Source organism: Aethalodelphis obliquidens, unplaced genomic scaffold (assembly GCF_003676395.1).
Source record: "Aethalodelphis obliquidens isolate GAN/ISIS:26980383/991018 unplaced genomic scaffold, ASM367639v1 scaffold3, whole genome shotgun sequence".
NCBI lineage: Eukaryota > Metazoa > Chordata > Mammalia > Artiodactyla > Delphinidae > Aethalodelphis > Aethalodelphis obliquidens.
Window position 1 is genome coordinate 29670252 of NW_020837947.1, and position 22874 is coordinate 29693125.

At 39.6% G+C, this 22874-nt stretch overlaps 1 pseudogene; it reads right to left on the bottom strand.

Annotated features, from left to right (window-relative positions):
* Window positions 1-347: 347 nt before the first annotated feature.
* The window catches only part of LOC113609083 (poly(ADP-ribose) glycohydrolase ARH3-like), a 104457-nt pseudogene continuing 81930 nt past the window's right edge, over window positions 348-22874 (bottom strand).

Here is a 22874-nt window from a genome sequence, read left to right on the forward strand (position 1 = left end):
CCAATTATAAATATATATTTGTATAGAAATGTACATATTTTAAATAATATATTTTATTCATTATTCACACATATGTATATAAGAAGACTAGAATAAAATATACTATAAGTTAGATTTTATGAGGTTATGCTGCAGTAGCAAATAATCCTAAAATTTAGTGGTGTAACAATAAAGGTGGGACTTCCCTGGTGGTCCAGTGGTTAAGACTTAGCCTTCCAATGCAGGGGGTGCAGGTTCGATGACTGGTCAGGGAGCTAATATCCCACATGCCTCGCAGCCGAAAAACCAAATCATAAAACAGAAGCAATATTGTAACAAATTCAATAAAGACTAAAAGAAAGGTCCACATTAAAAAAAAAAATTTTTTTTTTAAACAGTAAAGGTTAAATTTCATGCCAGCAGAGAGTCAGTATAGCTCTCCTTCATGTGTCCTCTCTGTCCTACTATTTATTCTTAAAGAACATCCCTTCTTTAGTACTTTGTTTTTCTCATGGCAGAGAGAAAAGGGCCAAGGAGAAACCATGTGATGATTTTAAAGATTGTACCTAGAAGCAGCTCATATTTCATCGGCCAAAGCAAGCCCTAGGGACAAGACTGGCTTCACTGAGGCCAGAGGAATAAACTCTCTCGGAGAAGACCATGCACATCACATGGGAAAGCAGTGAACGTTAGAAAAAATATATAATTTATCACAATAACCATTGTCTCCTGGTGGTGATAATAGGGCTAATTTTTGTTTTCTTCTTCATACTCCTATATATGTTATTTTTTTTTCAAAAACGGACTCATGTGTTACTTTTAAAAGCAGAAAATAAGTCACACACAGAAAGAAATCAGTTGTATCACACCACGTGGTTCACCTCCCACTTCACTGCCTCCTGACTGAGTTCTATACCGTCATCTGTGATCAAGTGAGTTCTGATGTATTATTGGCCATGGGTGTTGATCTGGTTGGTCTGCCATTCTTTCTCAATGAGTCATATGTAGACTTCCTTTCAACACATTATGGCCCTATAAAATATATCTATAAACAATATCAATTACATTACTGAAGAGTGACTATCGGTATGGTATGTAACCCAGTGGTTCTCAGCCAGAAACAATTCTGCCCCCCAGACGATATTTGGCAATCTCAGAAGACATTTTTGGTTGCCACAACTTGGTGGGGTCAGGGGGAGGGTGGTCTTCTGGCATCTAGTGGGTAGTGGCGAGGGATGTTGCTAAGGGAAGTCCCCTTCACCCCCCCAAAAAAATTATCTGGCTCAAAATGTTAATAAGTACCAAGATTGAGAAACCTTGTGATCCCATGATTCATACTTGAAGGGAGGACTGGGAACCCTGCAAGTGCTTTGAGATGTAAGTCTTACAGCTCAGGCTTCAGACATGGATGGTGGTTTCTTATGGGTTGACAATCACATAAATGTAATCTATGATTGATGATAGTGCTGTGAATCAGGTTTATTGACCAATCAACATACACATTCATGTATCTTACCATCGGAACTTACGTTCTAAATTAATATTTACAATAATTTAGAAATAATGTCCGGGTGATGACTGTGAGCCAGAGTCTTGGGAGAAATTGTTCTGGTATTTTGCACAGGAAATTGTTGCTGACTTGAGGAGGAGTATTTGGAAAAAAAGCAAGGAATGTTCTGACGGTTTGTCAGTCATGAGTAACTTCAACTCCTACAGTTATTACCATCATTTGTGTACATGTCTGTCACTTTACCTTCATCTGTTATGTATTTGGGAGATGAAGGAGAACAAGAGTGACATCACCACAATATTCAGACATATCTTGTAATATTTGCCTTAACACATTCTGTTGTCAAGGGTTATTAATTGACTACAATCTTTTTTTGGGGGGGCGGGTGGGATTTAAAAAACTATTTATTGCTCTGTGACTTCGTCTGGAAGCTGTTAACAAGACCCATGACAGCCAAGGGCCAGGTGTGCATCTAGATCAGCTAGATTCACGTGTCCGCCTCCTGATCCATATAAACCTGGCACTCAGGGGCCCCACGCAGTCAAAGGCAGGCTTCCTGGCAAATTGGTTAAATCCCAACAAGGAGAAATGATGCTGCAGATCATTTCCACCTCCCCAAATCCCATGTCCTAGATAATAAAGGAAAACGCCACAGGTACTGCTCCAAAATAAAACCCGCCCCGGTCCCTTATGTCTGACAGAGGAGCCAGGAGCACCGAGGCTCTGCAGAAGCCAGGAACCCAGCACCAGAAGGCACCCGCCCCTCCCTCACTGTTCAGTGACCTCCCCAAAGGAGTCCCCAGCCCCAAGGGTGCACTCCGGCCACACTGCAGGAAGACCAAGGCAGGGAGCCCAGGGTTTCCAATCGGAGCTGTAGTTGGTCCTGCTGGGTATGGCGGAGCCCCAGCAACTGTGGCCCTCACAGACTCTCCTGGAAGACCCGGTGCAGGCTCTGGGCCAGGACGTCAGTCTCCTCATAGCCCTCACAGCTTTGCTGCCAGCTCTCTGGCACCTGTTCCATGCCATAGTAGGCACCAGCAGTGGCCCCAGCCATGGTGGCAATGGTGTCTGTGTCCCCACCAAGTGAGATGGAATAGATGAGAGTCCTCTGGAGGCAGAGGGGATCTCGGGGTCAGGCTCCATGCAGCACAGGAAGCAATAGATGGCAGTGGGCACAGATTCAAAGGCAGCGATGCCACTCCCTAGCTTGGACACCACCTCCTCTCTGGTCACTGCATTCTGCTCTAGAAGCTCCCCAATCTTCTTCAGTCGGCTGGAGTACGACGCTCCTCCATGCCCAACTCCCGGGCATCTGACACTTCTTGGGTGTCACTGTCCAGCTCCTCCATACGGGCCAGGAGTTGTTCAAGGAAGTGCTCACTGGACGACTCACCCTGCAAAGCCAGGTGCATAGCCAGGGCCTGCAGGATGGCACCCTTGTAACCCAGGGAGGAGGCGTGTGTCAGCTGGGCCGAGAGCCGGGCAAACTTGTGCACATCCTGGACGCTGTTATAGGCCGGGGAGATGCCGGCCCCCCGCATGGCACCCCCGTTGCCGTTGGAGCCTTTGCCATTAAACTGGGCCGGGACGGCTCAAAGCCATCACGGCACTTGGGGCTCAGGAGCTTCCTGAAGACGGTGATCACTTCAGCACCATAACCCCCGTCAGGGTCTTTCTTGCACTCCTGAGCAAACCGGTGAGCCGTGTCCACCTCGTCGAAGGCCCCCTTGGCCAGCAGAGACTGCACCAGCGCCCCGGCCACGGCCGGCCGTGTCGTCGGTGTAGCAGAGTGCTTCTGGCTGCGCGCTCCCCGACGAGCCGGGGTCCGGCTCCAGATCCTGGACCTGACGCGAGACTGAAGTCAGGTCGGCGGTGTCGCGCGCCTCGTCGACAGCGCCCACGCCCACGCAGTCCCCGAGCAGCGCGCCCTCCAGGCAGCCTCGGAAGCGGCAGAGCGAGCGGGCCGCCGCCGTCATCACCGCCGCCGCAGCCATCCGCGAGGACCGGCCCCACGTTTGACTACAATCTTGATTCTAAATTTAAAACAAATGTTACACGAAGGTCTCAATTTAAGAGGTGATTTTAATAAAAGGTTTCACGTATAAAATTATTTTTAAATAATTAAGATACGACCTGTGCTATCTTTACTTCATCTTGCCACATCTGTCCCTATTCCTTATCCTAGAAATTTCATCCCACCAAAACTCAGAGCCTTCTTTTCGTCATCTGCCTTATGCTACACTTCCAAATCCTCACAAAACAGTCACTCCTTCCTCCCTATATGTGTATCAGCACTGCCGTCCCTGCAACACCTCCCATCACATCACAGTGTTTAAGCTTGCCTTTTAACTAAATGATGGGCTTCTAAAAAAAAAGCGAAGAGAGACTGGTTACATCTATCTTTGTAACCAAGAGATTTACATAATGTGCAGTTCATGGCAGGTGTCAATCAACAGTAATGTGTTAATGAATTCCCCCAGTGACCAGGTTTAATTATAGAGAGGGAAGAATATATTAGGGCTATTTTTATATTAAGGGATGAATGACTAGCTTTTCAAAAGAGCACATAGGCTGACTCAAAGGAATGACTATTTGGTGGTGACATTGTGCTAGGGAGACAGTAGAATAGAAGAGATATTTTGAGGCAAGAGAGGCTTCCTAGGTTCCTCAATTCATTACTCAACGGCAATGACCTACTCCAACATGACGAGGTCCTGCTATGCTCTAAGGAAAGAAAGTACATCTAGGACATTGTCCTTGACGATGTGAGTTCTTCAAACTGAAAAATATTTTTCTTAAAATTATTGCTGATGAAATTCTAACACATATTGCAATCACATGGCTGAAAAAGTATTTGACCACATGTTAACAATACCAGTTTGATTTAAGAAATTATTATTGATACTTTTAGCATACACCTGTAGCTATAGAACCTAACTACCAAACATAGGGTGAGAATTCTTCTAAATTTCAGTTTATTAAGTTATAGTTTTTAAAATACTATAAAATATTGATTGTCCCTTTTATTTTTTTTCAGGTCCAACATTCATTTAACTTCCAAAAAATACATATTCTGCCAATAATTTCTATCTTTGTCCCTTGTTGCTCTTAGATCTTAATGGCTACACTGTATACTTGGAGTTCTTGGTAGTATTCGATTTAGTGTTTAATTATGCTCTTCCTTCTGTTGATCACTAATACATTCTTATATATGCCGTACCTCCCAATGAAAGTTCCTTGAAAGAGGGGTTGAGTTGCAGACAGCCATTTTTTTTTTTTTTGCGGTACGCAGGCCTCTCCCATTGCGGAGCACAGGCTCTGGCCGCGCAGGCTCAGCGGCCATGGCTCACGGGCCCAGCCGCTCCACGGCATGTGGGATCTTCCCGGACCAGGGCACGAACCCGTGTCCCCTGCAGCAGCAGGCGGACTCTCAACCACTGCGCCACCAGAGAAGCCCCCCAGACAGCCATTCTTAATTTAAAAATGGGTTGTATTCCCAAAGTCATACATGTTTTCAACATATATTTATTGATCACCTATTCCCATGCCAGCCTCTGTGTTAAATATAGGGAATAAACACAGCCTACTCAATTGGAAGTTGATTTTTTTTAAATTTAGAATGCATTATTCCACAGAAGCGGTACTTTTAAAGGAGGTTAGCTTCCCAGATGAACCCCACAAATCAATTTATATATCATATAGTTCTATTACTTTTATTCTTTGTTCCCCCTTCCCAATCCTATACTGTGAAAGTACTAACTTCCCAGTACTAACTTCATTCTCTCCAATAAGAATAAAATTTAAGTTGTGGCACACAAAAATATTTTCCACAAATGGCAGCGAACAAATAGTATTTCAATACTGCAATGAACAAAACAGGAGCTGAGACTCGGCCCAGCTCCTAGGGTAGATCTCAACTACTCTGAGTCCCTGAGCACGTGACTTTCTCCTGACTGTTCCTATGGAGTCAGAAGTGTAGCCAGACTGAAGGGAAAGATCCTTACCCTGTTTGAAAGAGAGGATTATTTTTGTCTCTCTACCACTGGAAGTGACCCAGGAAGGGATAGTTCTGACTACCCCTGGCTGTTCTCTCACACCCAGGAGAGGAAACAGCCTGGATGGTCCCAGGCAGAGTGTGACAGTGCAAAGAACTCTGGTCCCAATGCCGTCTCCAAGTTACTAAACTAGCCAGACCTGAAGTCTCACTTACTTCTGGAATTTCTAGGATGTAGTATTATAATTTTCTTTTATCTGAAACCAGTTTATGTCAGGTTTGTATTACTTGCAGCCAAAACAATTCTAAACAACCCAGTATCAAACATGTTGGATTAGAGAACACTGTAATCTTCTATTCATCTTATTCTAATCCTAGCAATGAGTCCATCTATAATCTCCTATATCTGATTTTTCTGAGGTGTACTGGACAGATATCCCTTGCTTATAGAGGAACAATTTTTTGTTATGATTAGAGTCCTCAGTGCCTCACTTTTTTCCCAAAACAGAAAAAAAAAAAAAACTTCAGTTACCAAAGGAAGAAAATGGCAGGAAGCCCTAAAACAAGCTATTTTTCTTTTTCCACTTCAAATGATGCTCAAATCTTAGCCAGTTTCTTTTCAACAGTTCACCACGACCTCTAAAAATCTATGTGTGTGCTGCCTTGGTAGCTACCCTGAATTCCAAATTACCCTGCACACCCGTTCCTAATCACGGAGATCTTGATTGGAACTAAATTTGTTCTCTGTGCAGAAATCACTCATGTTCCAAGAGCAGTTTCTCCTCTGGTCAAATTAGCTGTGTAAATATTACGAATAAAAATATATGTAGGGGCAAGTGGATTACAAAAAGGCATTTCCTTATAAGTGATCCATGTGACTCCAAATTAGAATGTGTCTTAAAAATAGGGAGAGCCTGGGAAAGATTAGTAGACCAAAACAAATGGTGCCCATAAACTGCCCCAGATTTGTAGACCAAATTCTCAACAGCGTAAAGCTTGAAAAAAAAAAAAAAGGGAAGAAACATGGGAAAGAGGGAGAGAGGAAAGTTTTAGGTATAATACTTTTAAATCCTAAAATACAAGCTGGATTTTGAAAAACAAGGCTGAGGTAGATTGGGCAGTATGTGTAGATTGAGGCTATCTTTGGCTTTTTCCAAATTTCTGCCTTTAAGATGTTTCCATCCTATTGAAAATGATTTAATTCATCCTTTCAGAATTTTTTTAAACAAATCACGTATTTAAACTTGTATAGTACTTAGAAAGGGAATAAACAAAACACACCCAACATCTTTTATTATTATATAAAGCCTGGAGAGGTTCTGTCTTCTCCTATGAAGAGTGTGGTGCTGTCTTCTCTTATGAAGATAATCAACCACATTATACAAGGCTGAAGGGCATAAAAATACACATTTGTAACACCATAACATTCTGCTGCTTTCCTTGGGAAAATCATATTTATCCTTGAACATCACATCTTAATACAGGGGGAAAGGTCAGCAGCAGAATATTGTTACTCATTTTCTCTTGTCTCCTTCTATTATACCATTTGCTTGGAATTTGTTCATTTGATCTTCATCTGAGAAGCAGAAGTAAACAAATCTTGCTAACTGTTCAGTCAGTTTCAAAACCAGCTAACACTGCTTATCCAGTGCTGGAATCTTAGACAACGATGATTATACTTTGATGCCATAATGTTCAGGAATCCTGTGGGCCAAAGGAAAACTATATATACATATATAATTTTGCCAGAAAAAGTTTCGTCTTGGAAAATTACCAAACATATGCCTTATTCCATTTGTATATTTTTAAAATAAAACTACTACCATGAACAGTAGTTAATGAGTGACAAGTGGTGAGTTGATTGTGGTTCAGAATGAACCATCTTATTAGAAAAAATATAGATACAAATTATACTTCAACACATACCCGAAATAGTTTCTAAATCCATACATCTAGTCCCCTGGGGTTAACTCTTATGCAAATCAATAGCTGAGTTTCTCGATTATCACATAATAAAATCATGCTAGTTCAAATTTAAATATTAATTACTGAAATATGCATCCTACAAAACTAGATACTGTTAAAAATTACTCTTCTTACGAAACTGCTTGAAAAGGAAGGGCTCTGTGTGTGTATGTGTGTTTGCTTTTCAAAAAGCTGAGGTATCTATTAGATAAGTGTGAAAAGGAAAGATATTCCTTCTTGGCCATATTACATAATGTCTTCATTTTTCTTTTTATTTAAGTATTTTATTTAAACATTTAAATTCAAGTCTAAATTCATCTGCCTTCTTGTCAAATGTACTACCACTCTCCCACTAATCCAATGGGTTTCCCACTAATCCCAAACAATCGCCTTCCCTCCAGACCAGTCTTTTGTTTTGGTTTGTTTTTTTGTGGTACGAGGCCCTCTCACTGTTGTGGCCTCTCCCGTTGCGGAGCGGAGCACAGGCTCCGGACGCACAGGCTCAGTGGCCATGGCTCACGGGCCCAGCCGCTCCGCGGCATGTGGGATCTTCCCGGACCGGGGCACGAACCCGTGTCCCCTGCATCGGCAGGCGGACTCTCAACCACTGCGCCACCAGGGAAGCCCCAGACCAGTCTTTTAATTTATCCTTCCAGATGCCTCGCTCAGTTCTGCCATTCTTATTATTATGACTTTGCTCCTGCTTGTGAAAAGTTGCAACATCTTTTGCAACTTTTGCAAAGTTGCAAACATCTAACCCACCATCACTTCTGTTTTACTTGTCCTGATTCTTTGCATTTTAACTGCCTCTTCTTATATAAACAACTTTTTGGCAATCAAGCCTAACTGATATATCTCACATGTCTTCATTACCAAACCACACATAAAGTCATCCCTGGCAATTCAGCTCTTAATTGTTCTGATTCACTAACATTAGTGCTTTTTTCCTAACCACACTATAGACCTACAGAGAGCAAATAATTTGATCCTCTCATAACATAGCAACTTGAGCTACCGTACCTTGTACATTCATTGATTCTTCATAATTATATTTTCTGAAAATTCTAGCTACAGAAACTTGTCCCACAATATAATTTAATGGAAAAAAAACAAGTAGCAAAATAGGATATATATTTTAATTCGTGCTAAAAAATGTTATATTTTTACATTTCCATAGGCTGGAAAAATTCTAGAAAGCTACTAGACCCCCAAACTTCACAGCAACTACCTCTGAAGAATAAATAAGTAAGCAGGACTTTGGCAAGATGGCGAGAAGTGATGGGAACTATAAGAGGCTTTAATATTCCTTTGAAAAAATATTATAATGTTTGTTTTTATTTTATAGAATGAACATTATGATTTTCATAATTTCAAAACTAGCAAAAGACAGGGCTTCCCTGGTGGCGCAGTGGTTGAGAGTCCGCCTGCCGTTGCTGGGGACACGCGTTCGTGCACCGGTCCGGGAAGATCCCACGTGCCGTAGAGCAGCTATGCCCCATGAGCCATGGCTGCTGAGCCTGCACGTCCGGAGCCTGTGCTCCGCAATGGGAGAGGCCACAACAGTGAGAGGCCCGCGTATCGCAAAAAAAAAAGAAAAAAAAAAGAATGCTGTAAACAACAAACATATTTAATGAGACATAAGTTAAAAAGAAATGTTAAAAAAAATACTAGATGAAGGATCACTGATCAATTTATATATTCCCCTGCATTACAAGGTATTGATTCAAACAGAGAAGTTATACAATTTATATAAAGCAATTTATAATTGCTTTACTATGTTGTGTTAGTTTCTGCTGTATAACATAGTGAATCAGCTCTATGTATACATATATCCCAATACCCCCTCCCTCTTGCGACTCCCTCCCACCCTCCCTATCCCACCCTTCTAGGGGGTCACAAAGCACCAAGCTGATCTCCCTGTGCTATGCAGCTACTTCCCACTAGCTATCTATTTTACATTTGGTAGTGTATATGTCTATGCCACTCTCTCACTTCATCCCAGCTTACACTTCCTCCTCCCCATATCCTCAAGTCCATTCTCTACATCTGCGTCTTTATTCCTGTCCTGCCGCTAGGTTCATCAGAACCATTTTTTTATAGATTCCCTATATATGTGTTAGCAAACGGTAATTGTTTTTCTCTTTCTGACTTACTTCACTCTGTATGACAGACTCTAGGTCCATCCACCTCACTACAAATAACTCAATTTCATTTCCTTTTATGGCTGAATAATATTCCATTGTATATATGCGCCACATCTTCTTTATCCATTCATCTGTTGATGGACACTTAGGTTGCTTCCATGTCCTGGCTATTGTAAAGAGTGCTGCAATGAACATTGTGGTACATGTGTCTTTTTGAATTATGGTTTTCTCAGGATATATGCCCAATAGTGGAATTGCTGTGTCATATGGTAGTTCTATTTTTAGTTTTTTAAGGAACCTCCATACTGTTCTCCATAGTGACTGTATCAATTTACATTCTCACCAAGAGTGCAAGACAGTTCCCTTTTCTCCACACCCTCTCCAGCATTTATTGTTTGTAGATTTTTTGATGATGGCCATTCTGACCGGTGTGAGGTGATACCTCATTGTAGTTTTGATTTGCATTTCTCTAATGATTAGTGATGTTGAGCATTCTTTCATGTGTTTGTTGGCAATCTGTATATCTTCTTTGGAGAAATGTCTATGTAGGTCTTTTGCCATTTTTGGATTGGGTCGTTTGTTTTTTTGATATTGAGCTGCATGAGCTCCTTGTGTATTTTGGAGATTAATCCTTTGTCAGTTGCTTCGTTGGCAAATATTTTCTCCCATTCTGAAGGCTGTCTTTTTGTATTGTTTATGGTTTCCTTTGCTGTGCAAAAGCTTTTAAGTTTCATTAGGTCCTGTTTGTTTATTTTTGTTTTTATTTCCATTTCTCTAGGAGGTGGGGCAAAAAGGATCTTGCTGTGGTTTATGTCATGGAGCATTCTGCCTATTTTTTCCTCTAAGAGTTTTATACTGTCTGGCCTTACATTTAGGTCTTTAATCCATTTTGAGTTTATTTTTGTGTATGGTGTTAGGAAGTGTTCTAATTTCATTCTTTTACATGTAGCTGTCCAGTTTTCCCAGCACCACTTATTGAAGAGGATGTCTTTTCTCCAATGTATATTTTTGCCTCCTTTATCAAAGATAAGGTGACCATATGTGTGTGGGTTTATCTCTGGGCTTTCTATCCTGTTCCATTGATCTATATTTCTGTTTTTGTGCCAGTATAATACTGTCTTGATTACTGTAGCTTTGTAGTATAGTCTGAAGCCAGGGAGCCTGATTCCTCCAGCTCCATTTTTCTTTCTCAAAATTGCTTTGGCTATTCAAGGTCTTTTATGTTTCCATACAAATTGTGAAATTTTTTTGTTCTAGTTCTGTGAAAAATGTCATTGGTAGTTTGATAGGGATTGCATTGAATCTGTAGATTGCTTTGGGTAGTATAGTCATTTTCACAATGTTAATTCTTTCAATCCAAGAACATGGTATATCTCTCCATCTGTTTGTACCATCTTTAATTTCTTTAATCAGTGTCTTATAGTTTTCTGCATACAGGTTTTTTGTCTCCTTAGGTAGGTTTACTCCTAAGTATTTTATTCTTTTTGTTGCAGTGGTAAATGGGAATGTTTCCTTAATTTCTCTTTCAGAATTTTCATCATTAGTGTATAGGAATGCAAGAGATTTCTGTGCATTAATTTTGTATCCTGCTACTTTACCAAATTCATTTATTAACTCTAGTAGTTTTCTGGTAGCATCTTTAGGATTCTCTATGTATAGTATCATGTCATCTGCAAACAGTGACAGTTTTACTTCTTTTCAGATTTGGATTCCTTTTATTTCTTTTTCTTCTCTGATTGCTGTGGTCTAAAACTATGTTGAATAATGGTGGTGAGAGTGGGCATCCATGTCTTGTTCCTGATTTTAGAGGAAATGGTTTCAATTTTTCACCATTGAGAATGATGTTGGCTGTGGGTTTATCATATATGGCCTTCATTATGTTGAGATAAGTTCCCTCTATGTCTACTTTCTGGAGAGCTTTTATCATAAATTGGTGTTGAATTTTGTCGAAAGCTTTTTCTGCATCTATTGAGATTATCCCATGGTTTTTATCCTTCAGTTTGTTAATATGGTGTATCACATTGATTGATTTGTGTATATTGAAGAAGCCTTGCATTCCTGGGATAAACCCCACTTGATCATGGTGTATGATCCTTTTAATACGCTGTAGGATTCTGTTTGCTCATATTTTTTGAGGATTTTTGCATCTATGTTCAACGGTGATATTAGCCTGTCATTCTCTTTTTCTGTGACATCTCTGTCTGGTTTTGGTATCAGAGTGATGGTGACCTCGTAGAATGAGTTTGGGAGTGTTCCTCCCTCTGTTATATTTTGGAAGAGTTTGAGAAAGATAGGTGTTAGCTCTTCTCTAAATGTTTGATAGAATTCACCTGTGAAGCCATCTGGTCCTGGGCTTTTGTTAGTTGGAATATTTTTAATCACAGTTTCAATTTCGTTACTTGTGATTGGCCTGTTCATATTTTCTATTTCTTCCTGGTTCAGTCTCGGAAGGTTGTGCTTTTCTAAGAATGTGTCCATTTCTTCCAGGTTGTCCATTTTATTGGCATATAGTTGCTTGTAGTAATCCCTCATGATTCTTTGTATTTCTGCAGGGTCAGTTGTTACTTCTCCTTTTTCATTTCTAATTCTGTTGATTTGAGTCTTCTCCCTTTTTTTTCTTGATGAGTCTGGCTAATGGTTTATCAATTTTGTTTACCTTCTCAAAGAACCAGCTTTTAGTTTTATTGATCTTTGCTATTGTTTCCTTCATTTCTTTTTCATTTGTTTCTGATCTGATCTTTATGATTTCTTTCCTTCTGCTAACTTTGGGGTTTTTTTGTTCTTCTTTCCCTAATTGCTTAGGTGTAAGTTTCGGTTGTTTATTTGATATTTTTCTTGTTTCTTGAGGTAGGATTGTATTGCTATAAACTTCCCTAAGTGGCATTTTTTTATACCATAGCCTGGAACAATTCCTTCTGAGAGATCAGGCCTATGAATAATCATTCTGGGTGAGAGAATGTTTGACTCATTACCATCATCATAGGGTAATTTTAGATTTGTTCTAGGGCAGCGGTTCTCCAACTTTTATATCGAGCATCAGAATCACCGGCAGGCCTTACTAAGAAGATTATTGGCCCCTCTCCCAGAGTTTGTATTGTCTTAGATGAATCTGCATTTCTTACAAGTCCATAGGTGATGGTGATGCTGAGGCTGCTGATCCAGGACCACTATTCCATGGGTACTGAGGTTAATTTTTGTCCCTAATTTTTCAGGTCTTTTGTTCTTTATTTTTCAAAGTCCAGTCTTTCCCAATTTAAAGCCTATGCCTTTTTGATTCAAATGAAATTGATATAAAGTAAATCAGCCAATTAAAATTTCAATACTATGGTAGAATCTCTGGAGCCTGGTAGTCCCTGGGATTTATTTTCTTTCTTTACTTTGATAAATTTCTCTGCCTTAGCACAACAGAATTTCTAAATTACCATTTACCTCCTCAGTACCTCCAATTTCTTACTAATTAACCAAAAGCAAAAATCCTTGAAATCATATGAGTAGATTAAAAAAGGAAAAAACAAAATCTCCTAAAAAAAAAAATCATCATCATCACCATTCTTATCTACCTGGAAGCATAGATATCTCTCATGAATGGAAATGCCAAAACCCAGACAATTTTCCCCACAGCATTTAAAGACTTTGGCATGTTTCATGATCAGTGATAGAACAGCTTTATTTCAAATGAATTGGAGCTCATTTGTTTGACAAAATAATTGGCAGCAACATGAAAGTTGCATATTCTTGCTACGATCTTAAGATTTTGTTTACTTGAATATTTGTTGAGTTAGCAGTCATAAGATGCCTCCTGTCCGTAAGATAGAAATATACGAGTTGCTCAGGAGGACAGCCTTCCCTGGCCTAGGCTTAACAGAAATATCTCTTTGGGGACTCATAAAGAAGACACTGATAAACAACACACTTAAGAACATTGATTCAATAAAGACTACAGGGACCTCCCTGGTGGCACAATGGATAAGAATCGGTCTGCCAATGCAGGGGAAACGGGTTCGAGCCCTGGTCCGAGAAGATCCCACATGCCTTGGAGCAACTAACCCTGTGTGCCACAACTACTGAAGCCCTCATGCCTAGAGCCCGTGTTCCATGACAAGAGAAGCCACTGCAATGAGAAGCCTGTGCATCGCAACGAAGAGTAGCCCCCACTCACCACAACCAGAGAAAGCCCACGCAGAGCAACAAAGACTCAACGCAGCCAAAGATAAAATAAAATTAAAAAATTTTAATTAAAAGAAAAGAAGACTACAATCATTTCTTATGAATGCTTCTCCTCACCTGCCTCAGTGCTTACTGAGGGCATGATGCCAAATACAGTTCAGTAAATTCCACTGGGTGACAAAATAATTTGGTAAAGTATACAACTGTCTGGTAGACTGGCAAATGTTAGAAAAATTGAAGACATGGATAAAATGCATATCCTTTGGGTGTTAGTCTCCAAATATTGTTTCTTGAGACAAAAATCTATGATAAGAATTGGGCAGCTGGAGAGGAAAAGGGGAGGCAGCGATAAACGCAAGGAGAGACTAGGGGTGTGCACCTTTCTGCTGGTGCTGCTGCCCTGGTGGTGGGTGTTGTTATCACTGTTGTGGGAGGCGTTGCAGTAGGCGGCAGCTTGGAGTGAGAGAAGAAGTGATTTATTCCTCGACTCTTCATCACGGTGCAAATGAGCAGGCAACCCTGGCCTTGTTTGGAGCCACCCTTGGTCTTTTGGCACCAGCTGTGTGTACTCTCCATGGGAGAATTGTTAAGTTCAAAGCCTGCTGGATAGGGCTCCAGCTGATTAAATGGTAGATTTTCTGTTGACCTACATGCTAAGCCCAGGTCCACTCCTGGGAAAAGCTTTAGCCAGGTAAAACTCATGAACGGCAAGGTACCTAAAAGGGCATCTTGCATGGACTGTCCAGGGGCAATTTCAACCCCTTTGTATTGACCTTTACAGAGATGCCTGAAGACCTGCTCCACACACATGTAAATACCACCATATATATTCTGAGAAACATAAAGAAGAAAGAAAGAAATGCCATATTCTGCCATTGTTCACGTACACTCTTAAACAATTTGTGTGTTGTGGAGTAGAGAGGTGGGAGCATGTCCAAAAAGGACTATGTGTCTTTGTAAATAGAATATAAATGGATCGAGAAATGTCTGTGAAGAGGGCCCAAGAACACAGTACTTCCAAATAGTGCATCCTAAAAACAAAATTTTTGCTACCTTCTCAATCCTTCCCTCTCAACCACATGGCTCCAAACAGGAAAATGTATTTTCAATAAGTAGGGGTGTGTGGTTATTAAGAATGCCAACCAAGGTAATTCCCTGGCGGTCCAGTGGTTAGGACTCCACGCTTCCACTGCAGGGGCCACGGGTTCGATCCTTGGTCCAGGAACTAAGATGCCATGTGGTGCAGCCAGAAAAATAATAATAATAAAATAAAACTTCATTTAAAAGAATGCCAACCTAGTCCTTTTATTGGCACATAAACAGAGGACTCAAATGCCCAACCCGATTGCTGGTGTCTTAAATATTCCTTTTCCTTTGGGACAGCTAACTGAAGAGTTTCTTTAGGGTCTGATTTTCTTTCCAATTTCTACTTAATAGCTACCCTTTTTTTCTAAGATAATAAAGAAATAGGAATTTCTTAATTTTTTATCTGGGGAATTTAAAAACCTAATTTGAGGTTGACGATTTTCAATCGGATTAACACTGTAGTCCAGAAAAAGAAAGAGAGAGAGAGAGAAAGAAAAGGAAAGAAAGAAAGAAAGGGCAAACAACTTATTGCTCTGGAAAGATCAAAGTAAGAATAGATTTTTGTCTCTTTAAATTGTGTTTCTATGAGTACTATTTTTGGTTGAGATGAAATATAGACATTTATTGTTCACACTATTTAGACATGGAAAGTAGACACCAAATTGAGTTTTTAAATGATATTATAAAACTCTGTGCAGAGAAAGTCAAACATGTTAACTTTTGAGTTGACGTATCATGTCAGTCCCCTATATATTGTGTGGTAAAGACATCAAGCAAGATAATAGAACATTTAGCATTCAATTATCCATTTTATGAAGCTTATTTCTCTTAAACATTTCAAATAAAATATTGTTAACTAAAAGTTCTGTTTAAGCAGCATACATTTCTGGAAGTTAGGAAATTTAACCCATTCTTATTTGCATCTTACACAAAGCTGGCACAAAACCCAAACTTTAGAGCCAAACTGCCTATGATTTATTCCTGTCTATGCCATTCTCTTGTTGTTGGAGCAAACAAGCTGAGTTCTTTACGCCTCGGTTTCCTCCTCAATAGATAAAGATAATATTAGTGACTACCTCATAGATCAGTCAGTGGGAGAATTAAACGTCTTAACTCATGGAAAGATATTAGAACAATGTCTAGCACATGCTCAAAATTTTCTTAAAGTAGTACTTTCTTATTTCATCATAGTAGTACTTTATGGAATGTACATTCCTTAGACTCTGTATCTTTTTTTAATACACTTTATCTGAGTGCTTTTTTAACCCCACAATCTTCTTATTTGCCCACAAATTTTTATTATGCCTAAGACTGTAATACTTAGACCAGATGAAAAAATAATTTATGAAAAATCAGGAGTCTGAGTTTACTGATAGCAAATTTGCATTTCCCAGAGGACTTGACCTTAGTTCTTGGGTCCTGAAGGTGTCCAAAATATAGCTTTGATCCTTAACACAGAAGGAACCATATATGTTTGTATAAACAGAGAAAGGAAAGTAGACATTTCCAAATGGGCAAACTTTTCAATAATCTTGTTCACAGTCACAAAATGCCCTTAAATTGCCCTCTAACCCCCTAAAAGCATGCCTGTTTGAACAGAAAAGAAATGCAAAAATAAGAATTCCAACTGAAAAGTGAAAGGAAAAGAGGGGAACTCTTCTGATTACTTTCACTAGTTATTAGACATTCATGCCAATATTATTGCTGTCCCCTGTCCTCCCACCTCAAAAGAGGAAAGAAAAAGTTACCACAGGTAGAAAATTGCTTCTGGCATTAATCCCTCTAGCTGAGATCAAGAATACACATATCAGTAATCTCTTCTGGAATCACCATCATTATTCATTTCAGTACCATGATGAAAATGCACGGGGGAAAAAAGGCTTGTGGGCCACTTTCAGAGAAACTCACAGAAGAAATAAAATGAATGAACATCTATGCCTACTAAAACCCCAATTTCATCCAACTAGATTAGGAAGCAGAAGCAAGGCCCCCTTTTCTTAGACTATTTATTCCCTTGAGGGTTTTGCCAGAAGGCAGACTCCTAAGTTATCAAACTCAGAATTTTCCTCAATTCCTTCTTTTTCCAGTTAGCTTCTTGCGGTTCACTCCATTACTAACTTATAGCGATAAACACCTGGAGTCTATCAAAAACAAAGAGAGGTTTATTCAGTGGGTACAGCCCTGCCTGGTGAGCACCCTGAGCAGAAACAAACTACATAATATAAGACTTGAGCAGGAATATGTTTTTTATGATGTGCCAGCATAAGGGGGATCAAAGGCTAAAGCCAAATAAATAGCAACTGGGCACCAGCAGAGGAAACATATTTAGACTTTAAAATAATCAAAAACAAACCCAAAGAACACTAACACCTTCCACATTCAGCAGTCATATTTTCCCTCTTTTTATACAGGGCTTAAACCTGTCAAGAGTTTGTGAAGCTAATCACTGAAACTAAAGTAGAAGCCTGCCTTTCACTGAGGTTGTGACAATAACCAAAAAGACTGGGCACGAATAGATGGACCCTTCCCCCAACCCCACCCCAGCCTCTTCAAGCCAACCCCCCCGCTTCCCTATTGGCCCATTATTGAATTTACCTTGGCCACGTTATGGAATTTGCCGGCTGACATTAATCCATTTATTGAGCTTGACTCCTCCTTATCTAAAACATCTCTAGGCAAACTGAAACAATCTGTCTGCCATCCACTGATTGGCAGGGCAAATTTTTCCAGGTGGTACAGCCACCTCCCCTCAAATGACTTGCCAAACTTATTTCGGTCTGCAGAATGACGAAAACAAGATCAGGGCAACCATTGTTCACTACCATGTTCGGTACCTGCAATGTATTTACATAAACAATTTTAAAAGATTAGTCTTCTTGAAAAAAAAAAAAACAAACGTTGAGGATGGGGTGCCCAAGCCAAGAGGAGGAGGTCGATGTGAGAGCAGAGAATTGACAGGCTCAACCCTGAGGGCAAAAAGCTACATCTGTATTTGATTTGTCAGGGATTTACATTAGTGAAACTTTAACTCTGCAGATGATACATAAGATTACACTTACAGAACAAGCTTATGCAAATATAGCTTAAACGCCATGGTATGTGGCCCAGACAGTGAATTTGGCAGATTTCATTGAGTCTGGTGGCTGGATCTAATAAATTCATTTACATGAAGGATTAGAACATCTGGAAAAGTAGCATGGCGGTTTATTGAAACATAAATAACATTAATTGAAAGGTTACAGGTATGCAAAACATTTCATGCAGGCAATGCAAAATGTTATAAAGCTGTTTCCCTATTCCACTAAAGAAAAGAGAAAAATATCTCGCTAATATAAACAGAAAGGGGAATTTCCAGGATCTAATTTAAATGTTCCTTCAGATAGTAAGAGTGAGAGAGGCAGCCCACTTCTTCATCCTGCTTTGTAATGAGCCCTCTCTTCCACCTCGGGTCTGTGCTGCCCTCTTGATACACATCTCACGCACTAATTAGCAGCAGCAAGGTAGTGACATAATTAAATTTATTTTCAGTTACAAATCCCCAAACTGTCATGCCATTTTGCAGACGGAGAAGCATGGTCGAGGTCTCCAGCTATTTCTTCAATGAGTTTATTTTTATTTTAGCACTGTAATGTATACTCACTGGTAATGTGGATTGCCGGTTAATGTCTCGTGGAGTTGGTTACCATAAGCATAATAACAAATTACCCAGAGGAAAATGAGCAAAGATTGATATCATATGATTTAAAAGCTGAGAGGAAAGCTCAGGTGGTTTACAATCAGTTGAGTACCTCAAGATTAATTTATAACTTGGTAACCCATTCAAATTCCCGTTCATCATTTATTCTCAAATAGAAAGATGGCTTAAACCATTCAGTCACCCAAAATGCCTCCTGCCCATAGCAATAGCAAGACATTCCTTTTAAAAGGATCGTTTTCATTATAAGTCATTAGCAAAATGCTGACTTTGAGAACTCATGTAAATGAGGAAGCAGGAAATCTAGTATTCTCTCAGGTATGGAGACAGCGTGGAGCCCACTTCAGAAACTCTATGTGGATTTGACCTAAAGCAATCAAGTACAGAGTTGTTTGACCAAAATTGAAAGAGAACCCCTGGCAATTTTTTTTTAATGAAAAATAAGATGTAATGCAGTGATTGATATACTTTGGAGAATCATAAGATTTAAAAAAGAGAGAGAAAAATATTCTAGATGATCTTGTTTCCGATAATATTAAGAAAGTGGACCACGTGACTTCTGCCTTTAACGCAGCTGATAGAATCAGAAAATAGAAGAAATCTTTACTGACCATTCACATTTCAACTCCCACCATCAGAAATACAATTCATAGAATGTATAGAATTTTGATACTGCTCTTGAAATGGTTTCTCTCATAACCAGTAACTGAAATTGGTCAAGTGCAATATATTGGCACAGTAAGTTTATTTTTGTATGTAGACGTTTTTTAAAAAAAGACATTAAAAAGCAAAGATTTTTCTTAAATAGTTAAGCATAATAGACACATTGCAAAAAAAAAGTCATGTTTATTAATTACCATGACTCTCCAAAAAATAGTAAATTTGCTATTTCCAAATTTTCACACAGAAGTGTCATTTGGCTGCACAGTGCTAGAATATGAAATATTCATCAGGGAATATATTTTAAACAGATTGCCCTTGGCCACCTAACAAAAAGAAGTATAATCTTCATAATACTGATCAGGTCTTAGTGGTCATAGTAATTTATGCTGTAATCAGAATGACCAATAATAGCCTACCCATAGAATTAAATCCTCAGGATAACTCAGAAGGGTAGTTTCTGTAGATACTTTCAGAAAAGTGTCTTAGACAACAAACATCACGGTGTTCATCTATGCTTTTGCATATTTTTGACACTGGGAAGGTAGAGTTAACAGGAAGTGTTCACTGACTTCCTCTAAATCATCGAATGAGGTTTCAATAAGAGTTCCTCAGCCACATGGGATTTTAGGAGAAAAAGCCACAGGTGATGAGCATACATGGAGCTCACAGAGGTCAAATTCAAGGACTTGTTTCCTATGACAAGTCATCCATAGTATTTGTGAGTTTGACCTAGGTAAATGAGACTACCTACTGCATTTATGTGATTGTGACATTATCTAGATTTTAGAAAAGGTGCCAGCACCCACAGTACTTAAAAAACAGTGCTGCACGTTTGCAAGACACTATGATTGAACAAGAACAACTTATGGGTACCAAGGTGATGAAGCAAAAGGCAGGTTTGGTGTACAGAGAGGAATCTGGTTGTTGACTGTTCACTAGTTTGGATACCTTGGACATCATATTCGATGTGTCTTACTTTCCTCAGCTGTAAAGTGGGAATAATAATAATACCTACCTGATGGTACTGCAGTAAGTATCAAGTGACTTTATATATATGTATATATATATCTCACCCTTAAAGTTGTGCTTGGAACATATACAAGTCTTTGTTTACTGCTGCTATTGCTACTGAAACCAACATGCCCAGTGGAGCACAGCATATAATAGCTACAACTTTCCTATAACTTCTACTGGCATTTCTATAAGGAGCTGAATAATGGCGATAGGTTGCAGAGGATTCTTCAACAATGTAAACTCATTTAATTCCAAAACAAGTAATAGTAACCAGAGGCCTGTGGACAGCTCACCAATATGGAAAAAGGAAAGAAGCATTTCTTAAAGAGAAATCTTAAGATGACTAAGAATGACTTGTTTCTGAGACATACAACAGAGTGAGAAAAGCCTTAGACTAAAGGTAATCATTCGTAAGAGTCAAGAGAATGAAAAGAAAGAGAAAATTGAAAGAAAAAAAAAATGTTTGTCAAGGGAATGAGGTAAGAACAGGTGAAGCACCATTGAACCCGGAGATTAAAAGGAGAGTATATAACCATTAAAAGGACGTGACTTCCCCAAACCATCTTCAATAGAGTTATCGGGAAGCAAGGTTCTGAGAAGTACTGATATATTGTCAAATCAACCAAATTGTACAGAATCTATTTAAAACTCAATTTAAAGTCCAGAAAGATACGTAAAGTACACAAGCATTATCTTAAATAGAATGAAGGAGTTAAGTTCAAAATATTTTGGAAAGAAAAGAATGTTAAAAGATACCTGTTTCCACGACTTCAACAGTTACTGCCCTACATGCACACAAACTTCATCGTGACCTCTCATGGGCATCTGACCCATAACAATACCTGGACGTACTTCAGACTCCTCAGGCATCACTAGCCCATCGTCTCTTTCATTGCCCACTCCTCCAAAAATCTCCCCCTTGTTTGTCCGCAAATGACATCATCATAGTACCAAGTGTCCAAACTCAATGCCTCCCTTTCTCTCTTTCAGTCTCCTCCTTAAACAATAAAACAGTAAATTATGTTGACTCTGCCTCCTCCATTTCTGTCACATCTATATAGCCCATCCCCTCCTAGCCACTGCCTTGTCCAAGACATACAATCATTTCATCCACCTGCTTAAAGTCACCCACTCCTTTGCCTGTAAGTGGAAGTTCAAACTCCTTGGTACAGCATATGTGGTTCTTTACAGTACCCAAGACAGGCATGGGGGATTCTTACTGGGGCTGATTTTCGTCTGTGATGAAGAGTGCTTTACTTCTCTGGAATTTTTTCTTCTCAGTCTAGATCAGAAAAAAAAATGACAAGAGAAAGAGCACCTCACCAATCACATTGCTCCCCATTGAGTCAGTTCATCAAACTTCTCTCTATCACACAACATACCATGAATTTTTCACAACTCTGGACATTTGAACATGTTATTTCTTCTCTCTCCAACTGGCGGGCTCCTACCCATCCATCAGGATTCAGCTCAAATGTCACCTGCTCTATGCAGCTTTCCTCAACTTCCCAAGGCAAAGCTTATTCCTCTTCACTGTGTTCCCACAGCATTGTTGGACCTCTCTCATGAAATATATTTTTCATTTAAAATCTCAATAGCCAGGATCTCTAAGGCCAAGTACAATTCATGGGATATACTTAATGTATGTCTAACGGACAACTGAATCTAGAGGTGTCTATAATGACAGTTCCATCAGAAGCAGGTAACAAAGCAAATGTATCAATTAAAATAATTCCTTAATGGTGGATGGAAATCAGTTAAACGGAAAAAGATTCCCAGAAAATATGGTTGGCACAAAACATAGTTAAAAATTAGCCTAAAAATGTCTCAGAAGAAAAATTTATATTTCAAATCATTATTTACTTGTGGTTCTAACCTTGAGAACACTTTAGGTGGATGAATGTGTTCAGACTTGTGGTGGAAAATCTAAGTTTTTCATTGTCTGGTATAAACCAAGGAGTACACCAACTACCCCTTACCTTTTACCCACACTTGCCCCAGTCACTTTTTTAGTCTTTGATCTGGTCCAAAAATGTGTCCATTGTCAACCTTTCACCCTACTTCCAAATCCCGTTTCTATCCACATTCATGGGCAAAAGTGGGTGGCAGTGACTACTTGGCACTATCACAAAACCAGAGTAGAAAAAAGGAATGAGAGGCCAGTTCCTGATGGCCCAGCCAGTTGAGGACATTTCTATGACCCAGCTGGGATATTGGGAGGGCACTTACTTTCAGGGCTTCAGCAATAGATTACCTTCCTTGGCTCCATATTTAACTTCCAGCCATGCCAAACAATTCCAGTGATTCGTTTCACCCTTTCTTACCTTAACCTGAATGCTATCTATGTGAAGACTACACTCATCTGTACACATAGGCCAGGCCTACCATCAGGAGAGACACTTATATTTCCAGCCCCAAACATCAGTAACATTCATTCTAGTCATTTCCATAAGACAGTTCCATAGTTTGACACCTGTCCTGAGGTTCTGTGATTGACTGTAAAGAAGGCTGGTAGGTCAATTTTAAAACATGGCCTCAAAATTCTTGACATTCTCCTGTTGAGAGGTGGGTCTATGTTCCTGTCTCTTGAATCTAGTCTGTGTGATTGCCTGACCCACAGCCAGAGGAAATGCTGCTGTGCTTTTGTGCTCAGACCTT